Source organism: Hyperolius riggenbachi, chromosome 1 (assembly GCF_040937935.1).
Source record: "Hyperolius riggenbachi isolate aHypRig1 chromosome 1, aHypRig1.pri, whole genome shotgun sequence".
NCBI lineage: Eukaryota > Metazoa > Chordata > Amphibia > Anura > Hyperoliidae > Hyperolius > Hyperolius riggenbachi.
In genome coordinates, this window is record NC_090646.1 from 532,841,567 (window position 1) to 532,860,950 (window position 19,384).

The 19,384-nt window shown below is 42.8% G+C and overlaps 1 protein-coding gene across 2 annotated transcripts in view; it reads left to right on the forward strand.

Moving 5' to 3' along the window:
* Positions 1-19,384, forward strand: part of AIFM3 (AIF family member 3) — a 108,638-nt gene that overhangs the window by 17,130 nt on the left and 72,124 nt on the right. Inside the window, exon 1 of one of the 2 annotated variants that reach the window (XM_068271645.1) lies at positions 12,005-12,054. The exons of the other annotated variant lie outside the window; for it this stretch is intronic. The gene's annotated coding sequence lies outside the window, so the exon portion shown is untranslated. Of the gene's footprint in view, positions 1-12,004; positions 12,055-19,384 lie in introns of those variants that run through there. 2 annotated transcript variants of the gene reach the window in all.

Here is a 19,384-nt window from a genome sequence, read left to right on the forward strand (position 1 = left end):
GTTCAACCCCCTCTGTTGTTTACTAAGAAAGGGATGTGGCTGCAGTGCAGGGTGACAGAGCCATGAGCATGGTATTTGGGGAAGTGGTGCTGGGCATTGTGTGATGTAACACTGGGGGTTGTTACTCACTGAATGTGGTGCTTTATGAGGAGCATGAGTCTTCTCCTTAAAAGGCATCCCCACACACTGCTGATGGTTATAGGACTTGGTAAACAGGCTTAAGGGAGACCCCTACACTTGCATGCTCTCTATCTCTGCTTGTTACTAGGCATTATAGCTGGGACAGGCTAGTATAACTTGACAGGATGCCCTCCTGCTGTTTGTTTCTGATTTTCCTCAGAGCTGAACATATTCAGCAACTTGTAAGCTTCCAGCACTGTAGCAACTGAGCAAGAAGGTTGCAGCACATGATCACACTATCTTACACGCTAATTAGATCTCAGGTAAGTTTAATGAATTAGATATCAAGTGGTAAAAGTGTGCAGGATATTACAGGGTACGTCAGTGTCATTGAATTATCTTCATAGTGTAATGTATACACTATGCAACTTTAGTTTTAATATAATACTATGCAACTATGCAACTTTAGTTTTAATATAATAGGGAGTGTAAAAGGCACTAGTCTTAAAGCCTGTGTCATAACGGGCACTAGACAACCAGCCACAACCCCAGCCCCCCTCCCCACAGGCACATCCGCGACCCCTAGCATGCACAGGGCCGTGACCAACCCACATGTGCTCGTCCATGGCCGCTGCCCAAAGCCCGTCCGGACAGCTGGCACGGTCACAGGGACACAGGAGAATGTAGAGATGGGGATTATTATATAGGATCGGTAACTGCTGCTGCTAAAATATATATTCATAGGCAAGACATTATAAATGATCTTTTTGGAAAAGGTTGATAAAATGTGCCCCAGTTAACACTATGTACTGGTCCATCGTTAAAATACTGAAAAAAGCCAATAAAATCATTTAAGATTTTATTTTTTTATTAAGTGACCTTCTTTTCCAGCAACTACATTTTTATTCTGTTTCTGACTATTTAGAGAAGAAACACGCCACTGGCTCTTCACCTTAGCTTACCGCTGTGTATCACCTGAATACATTAACCTATGGAAATTAGACATTTAGTGAAGTCATAAGCGCTGCAGTTTCTCTGGCAGTGCCATTCAGGAGACGTTTGTAATATTATGACTCCATGGCTGTTTCCTTCCGCGTTATCTGTCCAAGGTATATTTCATTATGTATGGCCCTGTGTGTAGAAATGAATGGTCCACATGGCAATACTATGCCCTACAGGTGTTATCACATGTACACTGCATGTTTTATGACCCACAATACCAGGCTCTCTGCACCAGTACTGAGAAACAAAGGTAATCTCCCATCCCCCAAGTCTTCAACTGAGCACCTTTAAGGGATGATGGACTGGTAATCTTAATTGCCGATAAACAGGTTGTGGCCCCCAGGCTTGCCCCACTGACAGTTGTGTAGGAACAAGTGGCTCTGCAGTTTGGAGACTGTTCACACAACTGGTAGATCTGTAGCAGTAGTAAGCAGGAGTTTATAGATAGGCAAGCCTAATTCGGTAGTAAGGCCTTGTTGACATCTGAGTTTTTTTTAACCTAACGTAATTGGAATGTATACTGTAGAAATGGAAAGGATGTGAAAGGATCCGATGTTAACCTATTGGACCGTTCACATGCGTCCGTTGGTACAGATACATTCCGTACGTTCCGTTCCCAGGACCAAAAAAATGCAGCAGGCCCTAATTCTCCGGACCGTTCTGCCCAGCGGAACGGAACCAGACAAAAAATGGCTGCTGCATTGGGGCAATGGAAAACGGAACTTTCTTTACACTAGTGAACGGGGGATGGGGGGATGTGGAGACGCAAATCTGATCGGCGGGAGGGTGAGGGAGGGTGCAGCAGCCGGGCAGGTGGGTGAGGAAGGGTGAACAGGGCCGAAATACATACCTAAAGGCCAGTGGTAGAGACTTCCATCTTCTTCCGCGTCATGTGACTAGTCACATGACGAGCTGTGTAATCACAGAGCAAGAAGAAGAAGCCTCTGCCACTGCCATTAGGTATGTATTTGCTGGCAAATGGAGTGAAATCCGATCCATCGGTGATCAGATGAGTTTTCACAATCTGTTTGCCAATGTGCACAGAGCCATCCGGATCCGGTGAAGCGGAGACCAGATCCGCTCACCAGATCCATTTGGCTCAATATTTCTAATGTGAACCAGGCCTAACACAGGAGAGAACTGTCAAAATGATACTTACATAGGCAGCTAATTAGTGTTTTGGTGCCTTCTACACCAGTGTCCATGCTTATGTGAGCAAAAGCTGGTGGAAAGTCAGACAAATGTACACATGCTTATCATGAGTCCACCTGTGGCTATGTGCAGGTTCACAAGATTACATGGTGCGCAGAGGTTCTTTGGGGCATGAAATTTCTGTTTTGGTACCTCAGATATTACTGCAGTCTTTCATAAATGGAAAAGCAGGATTTCATTATGAAACATTAATGAAAAAAGTGTATAATATGTTTTCAAGATTGTTTATGCATCTACTTCCCCGACACTGCATATGGAAAATACTCCATATTTGTCAGCCTATTGAAAAGCTAAAATACCTGTTTTTATTACTTCAAACACTGGTCACTTGACACTTGTGTAGTTATTAAAAAACACTGTATACTGCAGTGAAGAGCGTATAGCGGATCACCAGTGGCGTAGCTAAGGAGCTGTGGGCCCCAGTGCAAGTTTTACTTGGGGCTTCCCAAGCACTCTATACATAACAATTAATACCGCACACCAAAACATGCCAAGGACGACAACCACAGTTTCAGAGGTGCAACAAGGAGATAGGGAACAGTTAGTTAATGATCACTACTATTTAAAGAATCTATAGAATTATTCATTACCAGCACAGGACAAATAAAGATCTAATACTGTGGTTGAGGGTGGGTCCCTCGGGGCCCCTGTGGCCCAAGGGTCCAGTGCGGTCACAACCTCCGCACCCCCTATTTCTAAGCCACTGCGGATCACGCCTGTATTTCAGACTTCTGCTGTGTGACATAATTCCTTTCCCCACCCTCCTGTTTAAAGTACAAGCGACACCCTTGCTAACCTAGACATAAAAAACACATATATAAGTAGATAAATACTACTCTACTTACATAACAGATGTATTGTGCTATCCACGTAAAGATTCCTGTGAATTTTATAAAGTAAAAGCAGAAAATCCTGTTCTAGGAAGTGGCCATCTTGCCAAGCTAATGCTGACATCATATCCTGCCTGACTCTTGTTTTCCCCCCTCCCTTCTCTTGCTCATTGTGTATTCATTAGCTGCCCTCCTCCCAGAGTCTTCAGACACTCCCACTGAGGTGTATACTAGGAACTGCACTGTCTTATCCTCCAATCACTGAGTCACTTCAGCCTTGCTTGTAAACACAAGTGAGTAGAGGGTGTTTCTGATAAGCAGCTAGGCAGGGAAATAAATGGAAGAGGAGGAATATATTATAGATAAAAAGAACTCCCAGCATTCAACTGTTTGGCACTAGGGCCAGTGCTCCTAAAGTATGTGATAACTCCAAACCATAACAGCAGAAAAAGTTTTGCAAGTTTTGAATGCAGGATTAACATTTTTATCACCACCACCGGAGACCACCGGGAGCCTGCGGAGCAGCGGCGAGTGCACCTCCTGCCTGCCACGGGCTGGAGGAAGCCCCAGGTAAGTGGAAATTGATTTTCATTTTTTACCCACCCTCCCTGAACCTTCCCTTTAATACACTCATTCCAGTTGCTGTTGAAATTAGATTTTTATGGTGACAATACCGCTTTAAGTCCATCGGTGTTGAAGGAGAACCCATACTTGCTGCGTCTCTCTCTGCTTGTTACAAACCCCTATAGCTGGGGATGGGCTAGTGTAGCTTTATGGAATGCTAATAAAAGTGGCTAAACATGAATCACCAGCATGCTAACCGCCAGCTAGTTCCCAGCAGAGCTCAAAGGACACCAGTACACGCCTGGTAATGGTGACCTAAGTTGCTAATGTGTACAGGCCTTTCGTTCTGCTAGCAGATTGCCCTGCTTGATTCAGCTCTTTGATTGTCAAACTTGCATTTTTGGGAAGAAAAACATTATCATTAATTAAAACATTTTATAGGCAAACAACTTGCGACTATATTTTTTCCAAATACGTAATCACTTAGTCTACTAAATATTTGTCTTTTTTCATTACACCCAGTCTCTTTAGAAAGGTAACTGATAGAAAAGCTCCTTTATTACATCATTATTATTTAGAGTCTTTACAGAGGATGTGAGAACATGGACAAATGAATTTAATGATGCTATTAACCTAGATGACCTCTGCTCTGTTTCTGCCTGGCTATATGTAAGAAAAAAACGGAAAAGCTTTAGAATACTACAGAAATACTGTATATGAAATACATATAGTTGCATATGTATGTATAGTTTCTTTTTTTCATATACAAGTCAAGGGTGCCCCAACAGAGTAACCAAGCAGCTCGGGTGCCCCAGAACCACTAGGAAAGTCAAGGGGACTAAATGAGACCGAAAAGCCCTCCTACTGAAAAACAATGTTCAGTGTGATTTATTTTGGGCAGGGAACTATAATTAATCGGCAGTCAGCTTGTTTTTGGATAACACCTTCCATTTATCAGCTTCTTCTATTTGTATGTGAGCAGAGCCAGAGATCAGAACGTAAAGAAAGTTCTCCACTCAATTCTAACACCAGGATTAGCCCAGAAGATAATTCTGTTTTGATTGGTCAGCACAGCTCACATTATCCACGTTGCTTCAAATTCTCAAGAGATTGTTTTAGAAGAGAGGCAGTCATGCAGGATAGAACAGCAACTTTTAGAGACAATGGCCTCAATTCACAGAGTTTTATCAAACACTTTATCAAACGTTTGATAAACGTTTGATAAATTACCTCATGGGTAAAATCTAATTTTGAATTCACTAAGGTGTTATATATTTATCAAATGTTTTACCGATAAAACGTTCAACAAATATATAGCACCTTAGTGAGATTTTACCCATGAGGTAAATTATCAAACGTTTGATAAAGCGTTTGATAATGCTCCGTGAATTGAGGCCTATAACAGTATTTTTTTTCAGGCTTGGGCCCTGATTCAGGTACATTTTCTTCTAGGTTTTCCCCTGGGAGATGCTTTCTTATCTTCTCTACACAATTATTTTGTAACACCTAGGAAGAAAAAAGTATTAGAAATGTTGAAGAAAAGTCAAATCAAATATAAAGGGTACCTGTGCACGTGAAACAGCTGTAGACTGTAGGGACATTATTTGTACCTGTGCTTCATGGCCTGAATTAGGGCTGGTTCACACGGGCGTCTGCTGAGCTTTTGCTTGGCATTGCGTTCAAACGCCAGCGTTCAAACGCCAGCGTTTAAACGCCAGCGTTTAAAAGCTAGCTTTTGAAAAGCGTTCAGGGCTAGCAGTTCTGGTCTCTGCTATTGTTTCCTCGCGTTTACTGCCTCTGAAAGCAGCATGTTGCTTTTGAGACTAGACGCAACGCTGGGATCTACTGCCAGGCTTTCATGAAAGCCTGCAAAAGCCAGCTCTAAACGCTCCCATTCACTTGCATGGGATGGCAGTAGATCCCAGAAAACGCTGCGTCTGAAACGCTGCGTTAAACGCCACAAAAACGCCCGTCTGAACCAGCCCTAAAAGAAGATTCGCTTGGAGAGTGCTGGAGTCTGTGTATTTCTTTGTTGCCTATTAAAGGATACCACAACTGACATGTGGCATAATGAGATAGACATGGGTATGTACAGTGCCTAGCACACAAATAACTATGCTGTGTTCCTTTTTTTCTTTCTCTGCCTGAAAGAGGTAAATATCAGGTATGTAAGTGGCTGACTCAGTCCTGACTCAGACAGGAAGTGACTACAGTGTGACCCTCACTGATAAGAATTTCCCCCTTTTTTATCTCTTTCTTGCTCTCAGAAGCCATTTTCTTCTAGGAAAGTGTTTTATAGTTGGAATTTCTTATCAGTGAAGGTCACACTGTAGTCACTTCCTGTCTGAGTCAGGACTGAGTCAGCCACTTACATACCTGATATTTACCTCTTTCAGGCAAAGAAAGAAAAAAATGAACACAGCATAGTTATTTGTGTGCTAGGCACTGTACATACCCATGTCTATCTCATTATGCCACATGTCAGTTGTGGTATCCTTTAAAGGGTACCTAAAGTAAGAAAAAAAGTAAGATAATTACTTCAGTAGGTGGATGCCTCTGGATGGTAACTCCATTTTTCCGCTGCAACCCTCTGAAAATATTTGCCATTAATGGCCGTGCTCCACTCTGTGTATCAGAGTGACCATAGTGCACAGGCGCAAAGTACACCCCGAACCTGCACAGTAGCAAGGAGCCACTGGTGCACAAGCAGCTCTGTGCTACTGCGCAGGCACAAACCCTAGTGGTGCCTGTGCAGAACGGCCACTCTTGCATACAGAGGAGAGCACAGCATAGAGTGGAAGAGTGTCCTGATTGGCAGACGCTATGAGCTGCTAGCGTGTATACGGCTGTTAGAACCCAGTGAGATGAACTGACACCACGCGGAGGCTGACACAGGACAGGTAATATATAAGTGCACACATGGGGGGCACATTTATACATTGCGGCGACGGGGGTTTCATCGCTTCATCGCTTATTCCGAAACTGGCCACTGTACTGCCGCACACCTGACCAACCAACTTCGGCCTTAAATCTTGCTGCATGTGAGATTGACAATGCGACCAATTTTCGCCCCGAAATTTGACTCTTTGTCGGTCAAGCATGCACTTGGCGGCACCGTTTTTCATTTAATTTGATTACAATAATCGAATTGGATGGTTGATCGGATGCCAAGTCGCCTGAAGTATGGCCACCATAAGTCTGCTGCAGTATATACCCATTTTGGATGATTTCAGCACTGTGGTTTCCTGTATTTTAGCAGCAGTGCAACTTATCGCTCTGTTTTTAGTTAATTGTAGATAGAGATATGTTTGCAGATTTGATGTGTTTTTAAGTTGGGGTGTTTCTTTGTACTTTCCAGGATGCAAGTTATTTTCATTTTCAGTGCTGGCGAGTCAAATTAAAGTGGAACAATGTACTTGTTGCTGGTTAGACTTCTTAAAGCAAAAGTGTGATGAATCACTTGTTGATGGCTATGACTTCCTGAGTTCTTTACTCAGCTTGTAGATGGACTCAAGGCAGGCTCATGAAAAATGGTAGGATGCTGTGTAATAATTAAACACAAGACGCAATGATTTCCAAATAATTAAACGCTATACTTACTTGAAAAACAACACGTCAAATGTTGAAACTGGCAAATGTTATTGTTTTATACAGTTCATGGCAGCAGAGTTGGAATGGGGCACCAAAGGGCTGAAAAAGCTGTATACTCTGGTGCTAGAAAACAAAACCTGTTGAAAGAGCAACGTAAACCTGTTAAAATTGGTACCAAGTAATCAACATGTTTTTTAGACAGCAGGGAGAGGGGGCAGTGCTTCCCAAAACAGGCTGCATCTGAATGATAGGTGTTCAGAGCCTAATTATAGTCATCAACATGACTGGGTGTACAAAAAGTATAAATAATGCCCAAAAAGGTAATGAATGCGTTCAATTATACAAAAAAAAAATACAAAATAGCACACAACTGTACTCGAATTATTATGAATATGGCAATAGCAGGCTGTCATGGTACAAAAAAGAGTCTAACACACAATAATATGGTAGTGCTAATGCTGAGCAAGTAACCAGGCTATCGCACATACTGTCTGTTGATAAATCACTGTGGCATTGACAGTCTCCCCTATCTTGCATGCCACCTCACAATGTTCCTAAATATACATACTTGAATACAGTGGGTGCGAGTGCGACTGTGATCAAAGGTCAGCAAATCTCTTACATCCTGTAATTTCTTAGCTAGACACCTGCCTGACTTTAAAAGTGTTTATGAAGTCTTATAAAGTGAGTCTCTTAGTGAAATTAGCATGATGAGATTGCCATATGTATTTATGATAAGGATTTTTCTGGCAGCCATAGGTTTATAGAGGAGATGCTCACTGGCATCCACTCTGGCTGTTTGTGGTTGTGGAGGTCCTAAACACAAGTAATGACCTATCAAACTTTTCTCCCCTCTCTTTCCTCCCTCTCTGCTGCCAAAAGTGCTTCTAAAGACCTGTACCCACTACACGCTTTTCCCACCAATTTTTTTGTCAACTGGCTATTTTTGAGTGACGAGTGAGCATTTCCCGGATTTCACGACGTGGGTACAAGCGTGCGATCACTTGAAGAACATTTAGCGGCGTGCAGTGTTAACGATCATTACCGCAGATCTTTTAAGATCCCCAATGACTCCCCGCAAAGTACCTGTGAATGCTTGACCTCCCCTTTGCGTCCGTCGTGTAACGTCATGACACCATGCATACCTGCCGGCCGCAGGATGGATCATGGAACACGTTGTCAGGGGGATGTTGCCGGATCCCTCTTACTCCGTCGGTCGGTGAGTATTTAGCTTAAGCGCCCTTTTCATCCGAAAATTTTCTCCCTAAAACTGAGCACGTTTTTAGCAGTGATTTGCAGGGAGTATTGAAAAAGCTAATACAGGCTAATCACAATTGCAAAGAAAATGTGATAGCAGAAAACAAAGTGCAGCGGCGGAAAAGGGGCATTGCAATTAACATGCTCTTGTGATCGGCAAATTGCAGAGAATCGCAGCAATCCAAAAACACGATCACAAACACGGCTGGTGGAAAAGGACCAGTCAAACAATCCATTTATGACCTGTTAGCAGATATTGAAGAGAGAAATAAGAATACATACTTTTATTATAATGATAAAGAAACTCTGCCGTGACTAACAACAATAGCAAAAAAGTGAAAACAGGCAAGCCCTAGGTAGGATAAGTATTTATCTCAGCATGCTGCATGTCACTTCAGGGTGACTGTAAATTAAATTTACACATGACAAATGCCATCAAACAGATCTAAGCATTGCCTATAGCACCTGTGTCGAACTCCAGACCTGGAGGGCCAGATCCATGCCAGTGTTTAGGATGGACTGAGACAGAGAGGAATGTGTTCTACCTGATGGACCACACCTTTCCTGATTCAGACCTATCAATTCATTTGAGCTGTGTCAAAAATGTGTGAGGGTCTCGGCCCTCGTAGGACCGGTTTGACATACCTGGCCTATAGCAAAGAACAATCATGACAGGCTTTGCAACTTTGTAAGTTGGATTTCTTGTTTTTAAAATGCAGCTCTCAAATTGCTAAATGTGGCAAAACATTGGAACACATATATGGCTACTTTAAAGCAGTCGTAACCAGACTTAAAGAGGAACTGTCACGAAAATCTTAAAATGTAAAACGCATACACAATAAGAAGTATGTTTCTTCCTGAGTAAAATGAGTCATAAATTACTTCTCTCCTGTATTGTTGGCATTTACAGTAAGTAGTTAGAAATCGGACATTATCGGTTTCTCCATAGGTGATGCTCAGCATGGCCTTTATTCTTTATAAAGACACTCTTTAAAAAAGATTTATACAACTTTGCTGACCAGCCTCCCTGCTCACCGTACACTTTTTTTGGGCAGTTAACCTGAGCAACTGCCATCCACTAAGTGCTTTTTGAAAATAAAGAAATCCCTGTGAACCCCCAATGAGGAGATGGGCTGGTCCAAAACCTGTCGGTTCTGTCAGATTTCTACTACCTACTATAAATGACAGCAACATAGGACAAAAGTAATTTATGCGTTTCGGCGTATCCACGCCTTTGTCAAGCTCTTGACAAAGGCGTGGATACGCCGAAACACGTCGCGAAGTTGCTGCACACATTGACTATAGGAAGGGCACCCACGGTCTATTACCATCTAGGACCATCCCTACTGCTGGCCACAGAGGAGGAACAGGCTGCCATCCAAGATCATTTGATTGGGTTTTTTTTCCCAAGATATGCTCGTTTGTCACCATTTTCTAGTAAGTGTTTTTATATTTTGCGTGATCTCTATTAAAAGTTTTAATACACTACGGAGCGCTCCTCCCTCTATCTTTTTAATGCAAGTTGTTGCAGAGGAAGATAAGGAACACCCCCAGCATTTGTGGCTATTTTTGCCTCGCAAAATAGAGAAAATATTTCTTTCTACCTCTACAAAGGCAGTCATATCAGTTGATCCAGATAGGATAGGGTAGTGATGCCGTTAAACCCCCAGTACCGGACAGTGCTGGATCATGGATGCTTGATTCCAAAAGAGACTGTAAGACGACAAAGATGGTCTGCAACTTGTCCACTTGTTTGGCTTTGTGTTGCTGGATACGTCCTTAATAAAGTCACATTAACAAGTGGACAAGTTGCGGACCATCTTTGTCTTCTTACAGTTGATTTCATTTGCATCTGTTTAATAACTGTTGCCACCTTAATCTGTAGGATTTTTTTTTCTTGCTGACTAGTCACAGATTCCTTGTGAACTTGTTTTTTTTTCCTGATCAAAATGATAGGAGTGTTTTTGATGCTCAGCTTGTATTTCTTCCAACCTCTTCCTCTATCAAAGAATTTGTACGATGAATGTTGCCTGGTGGGGATTGGGCGACATTGCAGAGCCTACACTGTACAGGTGCATTGTTTTGTGTTATCTTGTACTGCTGATGGAGGTTACATCCAGTTTATGAAGAATTTATATACTTCTTAAACTTTGGAGACTTGATTTATTACTTGTTGTAATCTATTTATCAGCATCAGTCTTTAGCTCAACACACACCATACAATCTTGGTTGCACAGATTTACCAAATCTATGTAGTATAAGGGCCAACAGATTGAAAATACCTTGAATGATTGATTGGATAAGCTCTTATACTACATCAAAGTGGTAAGATTGAACAACCAAGATTGTATGGTGTGTGTTGAGCCTTAGGCAGCTTATTTTCTTTGCTTATGAATATCAAGGATTGGATAATTTGACTAATATGCAAATTCAGGTCCAACCGGAACCATAAATTGCAAACTCATGATTAATTAATAAAGCTGCTAATTACTGTATATACTCGACTATACTATATATACTGTAAGTATGTATATATACTATAATACTGTAAGTCTAGAAATATAGGTCTGACTCACTAAATAAAAGTATAGGGGTCACGTGTAACACTGAGTACACTGATGTGTGCACTATTAGTGACATTCCCAGTTGCAGCAATATAACCAGTGGTAAGTGACACTTTATTGATAAAGGCAATGCCAAGAAAACATATGTCTGAAAGTTCTGGCCACAACAAATACAAAGGAAAGGGGCAGGGGGGAAATACTGGGCTGCAGGAAGGGGAATGAATAATTGCTGCACTTGGGGCCCTGGAGGAGGTATTGGCTGCACTTAAGGGACAGGAGGAGTAAATGGCTGCAATACTGTATGCAGTGCAGTCATTAACCCCTCTTGAATCTGCATGCTGATCCTCTGTTGGCAACCTTGGCTTGTGTATTGACCCTGACCAGTCTGCACAAATCCTGGCTTTGACTGTCTCCTGGTCTATCCTTTGCTTTGCTTCTCTCTGAATTCTTGATAATTTGTATTGACTCTTTCTGCTATTATGCCTGTTGTCATCTGTCACCAACTGGACTCTTCTGAATATGACAAACTGAGGGACATACCATGTTTCCTGTAGGGTACCATAAGGAAACTTTTAGTCTTTGTACCTAAGCTTTCTACAAGGTTCTCGACTACATTAACTGAGCTGGTGTCCATTTCTCTAAGATAACTGTGATACCGATAATAGTCACTGATGCCTAGATGTTCCCTACCATACAATTTGTCATATTGTCATAAAACTGGTCAGTTGAGGTGCATTCATATGCACTATTACTGACACCCACAGGGACCAAGACTCAATCCCTAGGTCACTAATTCAGGGCAACAGCCCACACAGACACGCCCCTTGGCTACAGCTGAGTGATGTGTACTGTTGCTGTGGGGGGAGGAGGAAGAGATGATATGACGCATGATGCAGCAACTTCCAGTGGGCAGGGTAAGGAGTATAACCATGTGCTTGTTTGCTGTTGTTATTCAACTAGTCTAGACCATGCGCATTACAATCTATGCTGCACTTGCAGCTCTCCATCTCTGATGTAGCATAGACACTACACCAGCGATTTTCTGCAGGCCCGAGTCAATCGTTGCTTGCTGCGGCCTCTGATTCTTCTTTCTGTCGGTAAGGAGCCCATTTCATTGGCTCCTTACCAGGTGATTACTGTGAGCCAATCACAGTGATCACAAGCAGCAGAATGCAAAAAGGGGTACCGGTCCTTAAAGAGGAATAACAACATAGGAAATCCCAGCATTCTCTGAACAGCATCAGGGAAAAAAAGCTCGGGCTTTTTTTCTTTGATGGGTGGAGCGTAGCTAAAAATGCAGCTAAAAATGATGCTTTGGTAAGAAAAACAACGTTCTGATGCTGTGAAACTTTTAAAGAAACATCAACCCTTTTCAGTTCTGCTGAGTAGATTTTTAGTCCGGAGGTTCACTTTAAGGGACCAGATAATAGAACTGGTCCCTGAAAATAGTGGTGCCTGCAGTGTCTACTCCTTGCTTACCAGTTCTTTTCCTCCCCCTTCCAATAGACATCTTTATTGTGATTGGATTTGAACTATACACAACCCTGTATAGATTAAGATCTGCTTACTATGTTTAGTGACATAAGTGTTGATACATGTACTTTCTGCTCATGTTATTTAATAAAAGATTAAAGAACAATGGTCATTGTGATGAAGGTTTCGTTATTCTGTATTTTTGTAAACTCGGAAGTCATTATTTTTCAAAAAGCCTTCAATGAGATAAAGTTCATTCATTAAATTTGCTAGTCACCAAGATTTCAGTTTAGATAAAGCTAACAAGTCTGCCTGGTGGTTTAGACACTTAATGCAGAAGGATAGGTTGCACCTTTACAAGTACATGTGTCTTTGTGCAGCCCCCAGAGGATTAGTATTACAAAACTGAACACTTAAAAAAGGGTCACTTGAAGACAGGGTCACTTATAAGAAATGCAGAATTAAAGCTGGGATTACATTGTCGCTGTTCCAAGCCTGCCGGCGCTCAGCCAAGGATTTTAACACTTGGTACCAGTAGCTCTAGTAAATGAACCCTCAGGGAGCTGACGTTTCATAGAGGGAAACAATGCTTGTTGACTTCCCAGCTTCTTGCCATTGTGCGAGGGGAGACAGATAATGTTCGTCTCTCCCCATCATTTCTAACATTCACATTTCCTTCATTTGTTAAGGTAGGTTTTGCTGACTCTAGTTAACAATGCTGGAACTTTGCTGGAACTGCTACTTTAGGATTGTATCCATCTTTCAGGAATGTGCTGATGTTTCCTTCTGCAAGGATGATTTATACTAAGTGGTGGAGGAAAAAGACTCTGTGTTGGCCAAAATAAAGAGACTTGGCTGACAGACCTACAGTGCAGGTTAAGATGGCCATAGATTGACAGATGTGTAAATAAAAATGATGGTTGATAAGAAATGTACCAATCCTCACTTAAATTCCTGTGCTTCCTGGGATGACTCAAGAACTGAAATTCAGCATGTGCAGGGAAAAGAGGCTACTGCATGTAGTAAGGAAGTCATATAGACAGGCAGCATGCCCCTTCACCAGGAGTGTCAATCACATAAGGGGCCAAAAGCTAAAGCATCGTAGTGGGCCAAATTGTTTATTAAAATGTAAAATAATTGAACAGCCTCAAATAAAGTGGCGTAACTATAGTGACCTTGGAGAGCCTGGATCCCCACTCCTTCCCCTTCTGCAGCACAGTGGAGCAGTTTAACATTTAATTGCTCCAGTGCTGCTTTGGGTCTCCTCTAATCTCCTTGACAGACCCATGTTCTATCCTGCTCACCCCTGGCTGTGAATGCATGTCATGTGATCAGGATCTGGAGGTATGCAGCACAGAGCGTGCAGCTGCTTGGGAGAACAGAGGAGACATGACCCAGTGCTGGAGAAGGTAAATATTGCACTGCTCTCCTGCGCTACTCTGCTATGTGAGGAAAGGGTGCCAGTGGGAAAGGTGTGTAGAGTTGTGTGTATTTGGATCCAAGGAGAGGCCCCCATGCTAATTTTGCAGGGCTGTCCCATGGGTTGTTTCTACAACCAGGTTTAAACTGACAATGTTTCAATCAGAAACACTGTCATCCTCTGGATGGGAAGGCAGTGTTCTACTGTTCTTTTACTGCTTACAATGATGCCCATTTGAGGCTCTCGGGGGTCACATAAAAGGGCAAGGAGGGCCGCATTCGGCCTGCGAGCCTTACGTTTTATACATGTGTTTGTCACGTGTGCCCTACACCATTACATACTGTACATAAAAAAAATCCATCATTTTTGGTTAGTACTGTTTTGACATGAAACTGGTATGGTTGGTTAGTGCCAAAACACTTGCTGCAAAAACATTGTTCTATCTTTTATAGTTTTTGAAATATTCATGTTTTTATTAAGGTCAAGACTTCACCTGACCCCTTACAGTAGTGTGTGGGCTGGGTTAAATTTTGACTTTTATAAAAAACGTTTATGATTTTTGCAGCACAAAAGGACTCTGATGCGGCATACCATGAGACCTGTGCAAAACACAAATTTGCCAGTTTCTAAGATTAGGCGACGGGACAATTGACTAATTCAATTCTATTTAGCACCCAGCTGGCCGATAAAGAACAAGTTCTTTTCCACCATGCAGTTGTAAATATCACCCACCAGGAAGCGATGCTTCCCATCAAACATAGGCAAGAACTTTTCAGCTGCTCAGAGCAGATGAAAAGTCTCAATCGCCTATGTGCTGCCAGCTTCTTTAGGCATCTGGGAGGCTCCTTTACTAAGGAAATCCCAGATGCTTGTATTTTAAATAGGTAAAGAGAGTCACTTTTGACTCCCTACCTATTTACTGTAAAAAAAAGACGTTTCTCACACGTTACCTACTGGGACACATGCCGATCCGCTGCTGGCTGGCGGGACCTTCCTATTGGCAGGGCTGGGCCGAGGCATAGGCTGGAGAGGCTCCAGCCTCAGGGCGCAGTGTAGGAGGGGGCACACAATTCATTCAGCTGGCATTCCTAATTGTGTTTGAAGCAGAAAGAAATAAGAAAAGGAGATACATGGAAGTGATTACAAGCCAGATAACTAGAGATTAAGGTGTTGAGGGGGTTGGGGGCTGTGGGATGCCTCTTAGTCTAATAGCAATCAGTGTGTAACGGCTGGGGTAGGAGGGATGGAGGGGCGCACTTTGGTGTCTCAGCCTTGGGTGCTGGAGGACCTTGTCCCGGCTCTGCCTATTGGTTTTGAGAATCTTCCCTAAGAAGTTATGCCCTTTAACTAGTGGTTTTAGGTAACCCCACGCTGCTTGGTTACTCTGATGCTCTTTACGCCCACTATAGGTTATTTCCTATAGTGTTCCTCTTTGACCACCTCTTATAGTTAGTGTCTGACCCAGTGCCCCTTCCTTATAAATTGGTATCCTCCTAGTATCCCTCTCCCTGTAGTTTGTACCACCACTATGGCCAACCCGCCACCCCATCCTCCTAGTGTTCCCACTCTGGTCCTTATCCTGTGGCTAGCACCACCACTTTGACCCCCTCTCATGTATTAAGAGTTTCCTTTGTCATCCCCTCCCCTTTACTGTGTCTCCAATGTGCCCCCTCTCCTTTCGTTAGCGGCACCACTGCTGCTGTTTTAAGTCCTAGTCATGTTCCCCACTTCTGTCCCTTCTGTGATGCCTCTCCTTGCTAGTTTCACAGCTATGTGCTTTCCCTCCCAGTGTCCCCATTGTGGCCCTTTTTTGTCTTAACCAAGTACTCTGCCCTCTTCCCTATGTTTAATGTCTCAACTTTAACTATGGTCCCCTCTCTGCTATTGTGCCATATAAAGTTCCTACACTCAAGTATCCCAGCAGTGGCTCCTCCCAATCGAGTGTTCGCACTCTTACCCTCTTTTGTCCCAAATGTATCCTTTCCCTGTAATTACTAGTGTCCCCACTTTTGCCCCTATGCACACTCTCTGATCTAGTAGCCTCACTGACCCCCTTGTGCCCCTGGATCGTCCGAGTGTATTTCCCTCCCCTTTACTGTGGCGCTTGAAATGTTCAATGCCCTTTTCTGTGCCCCCTCTTCAGCACTTACTGCTGCATATGCCATGGCCAAAGAATCATAGTTCAAACTCATGGGTCCCGGCAGCATGAAAGGAAGTCGGCCGAATGTGTGTGGCCAAATCCTCTTCACAGTGCTCAGTGCTCACAGAGCCTACTGGTAGTGTGAATGGAAGCCGGGCATTCTTATACTTCCTGTACAGTTAAAAATATATATTCCATTCATATGCAGCAGCATGTGCAACTACTAAAGTTACTTGAAAATAAAATATAGGCAATATATCAATGTCCTGTTATAAGAGTGACACTTCCAGCCCAATTACCAAACCTGAAAGTCAACTTTTGAAATAGCAGATGTTGTGCATTAGCAGGATGGGGCTGGATGAAAGTAGTCCGGATCTAAGTGCACGCTTCACCATATAAACTGGTTTTGCTCTTTTTTAAGTGACTTGATTGATGTGAGAGTTTTGAAAATGCCAGTGGCTAAATTAGAGAAACTGCAGACAGTAATACGGGTACTTTTGTAACCATTAGTCACAGTTTGGATTTATTTTGTTAATGTTGTTTTTTTTTTAAATCCTTACACTGCAGCTGTGCTATAAAAACTGGAAAATATTAAACAAGTGCTTTTTAAAATAATGACACCTACTGTCACTGACCACTCCTGCTCTATGGTCAATACTGCAGCTACCTCACCTTCATGTAATGGGAACTCTCACCAGATCCCAGAAATCCTGAAACCTGGTCTCCTCTGTAGGGGGTGTATCTGCTCTTCTTCTGTATCATTGGATCTTCTGATGCAGTAACTTCAGTTTATAGGGCTAGACCTGTGTGTCCTGCGGCGTAATAGTGGAGCTATGCCAGGAACTTTCTCTCTGCTCCTGATTTGCTTGCTTCAGCCTATTTAGGGCTAAGTTCACATTTGCGATAAAACAAATACCTAGAAAACTGCTTATAGTATCTAAAAGGGTATCATAACCATTCCTCCACAGCTGTGTTTGTAGCATTGAGGACATTTGCTGCGACCCAAACACTGTATGTTACTGAAACTGTAAACATCCTCAACAGTGCTGCAACCTGACCACCTGACCTGTATGTATGAAAAAGGGAGAATGAGGGGGGTAAGAACAAAATAAGCATGATGTAGGTCCAATGAAAGCATTGTGCGTTGACTTTTACGAGGCATTATAGAAGAATAAAGTGCATACTGTAGCAAACATCCGATAAAGATGTTGACTGATCTGTCAATACATTAAAAACATCAAGGTCAGCCCACACTGCATGCCATACACACACTGACCTACAGCTATCTGCCTACATGGATATATCTCACTGTGCTAAACTATAGCAGACAACAGGGGCGTAGCAATAGGGGGTGCAGAGGTTGCGACCGCATCGGGGCCCTTGGGCCAGAGGGGCCCCGTAGGGCCCTCCCTGAACTTCAGTATTAGCTCTCTATTGATCCTGTGCTCACAATAATGACTTATGTAGATACTTTGAATAGTGGTAATCATTAACAAACTGCACCCCATCCCCTTCTTGCACCTCTGACACTGTAGTTGACATTGGCAGGTTTTGGTGCGCCGTATCAATTCTTATGTATAGAGTGCTTGGGGGGCCCCAATGTAAAACTTGCATCAGGGCCCACAGCTCCTAAGCTACGCCACTGGCAGACAATGTTCCACATGGATTACATCCAGCAACAACACTGTGTTGAATCTTCTTTAGAGCAAGTACTGGTGAAGGAAACCAGCGCTATATCCGGTAATCAATCCAATAACAAGTTGCACTCCATGTTATCAAGTCACCTATAAAGAGCTGCTAAAGCCATGACCAGGCTGGGATTACACTAGTTCCTCTGCGTTTGTGTGTATTGCATCACACGCCGCAACCACTTGCGTAACATTAGCGAGGTCCCCAATCGCAAGACTTCTAGCATCCAGTCACACGCACATGGTGTACAGTCATATACAGCAGATGGTACTTATCAAACACAAACAGGAGTGCACCTGTGAGGATGTGCAACTGTGCGCTATGAATCAGATGTGTCTCACCAAACCACGATACAGGTCGCCCCTTCAGATTTTCTCCATTGAACGCTAGATGAAGTGGCAGAAGCTCAGGGCTCAAAACCGCGCTGTCAAGCGCTGCATTCAGTGCATGCACAGCGAAGCTCCAAAACCGGCATACAGGGCTGTATCAGGTCGGCATGGACGGCGTGGTCATCTGACCTGTATGTGGCACATAGCCTTTTACAATTTGTGATTAAAGAGGGTAGTGAAATGCTGCAGTTTACTGGAATACATCAAATAAGGGTGCCAGGAAATAAGGGTGCAGGGTATAGCTAAAATTGTAAGATATTGTCTATAACACTTTTATTGTTTCTTCATCTTTATCTAAGAATAATAACTAAAAAGGACAACATATAATCTATAAGAAAGAAAACGAAAATATATTTACAGTCGTAATGAGTATACAAAAGCATTGGTAAATATTATCGATATTTTACTACAACTAAACCTAATCCTACTCTGGTGGTGCCTAACCCTAAGAACCCCCCTGGTGGTACCTAATCCTAAGACCTCTGTGGTGGTGCCTAAACTTAAGACCACCCCTGGCTGTGCGTAACCCTAAAACTCACCCTGGCTAAACCTAAGACCCCCCCCCCACCCGGTGGTCCCTAACCCTAAGACCCCCCTTCCTGATGCCTAGCCCTAAAACCCCCTTTCTATGCTGCAAATAATGTTTATACAAAAAGCGATAATACATTTAAAAATGATAATTTACGAAATTATAATTGTCAAAATGAATTTCAAAACAATATTTTTCAAAACACTAATTCTCAAAATGAAAAGTTTCGGTTGGACGGGCCCAGCGCCCTCTATTTATCGGGTGCCCAAATTGCTTCTTTGGTGCCCAATAGCTGATATTTTGCATTAGCCGCCTATGGGGCCGCCAAATAGTCCATTAGCCCCAGGCGCTCAAATTTCCTGATTCCAGTTTACTGTTTACTGCCCTCTAGCTGCATATGTAAGCACAGCCTGAGCTCAGAACACCTTACCTGATCGCCTGCCTGAACAACAAATCTTGCAGGGTGTCCAAGAGAACAAATGATGCAGCAAACCTTCACGGGATACAAACAGGGTAAAAAATATGTCTGCTAAAAGATGGCAGAAGTTACCTGTGTGTAAAAACATTAATGGTTTAAAAGGGTTAAAGTGAATCTGAGGTGAGA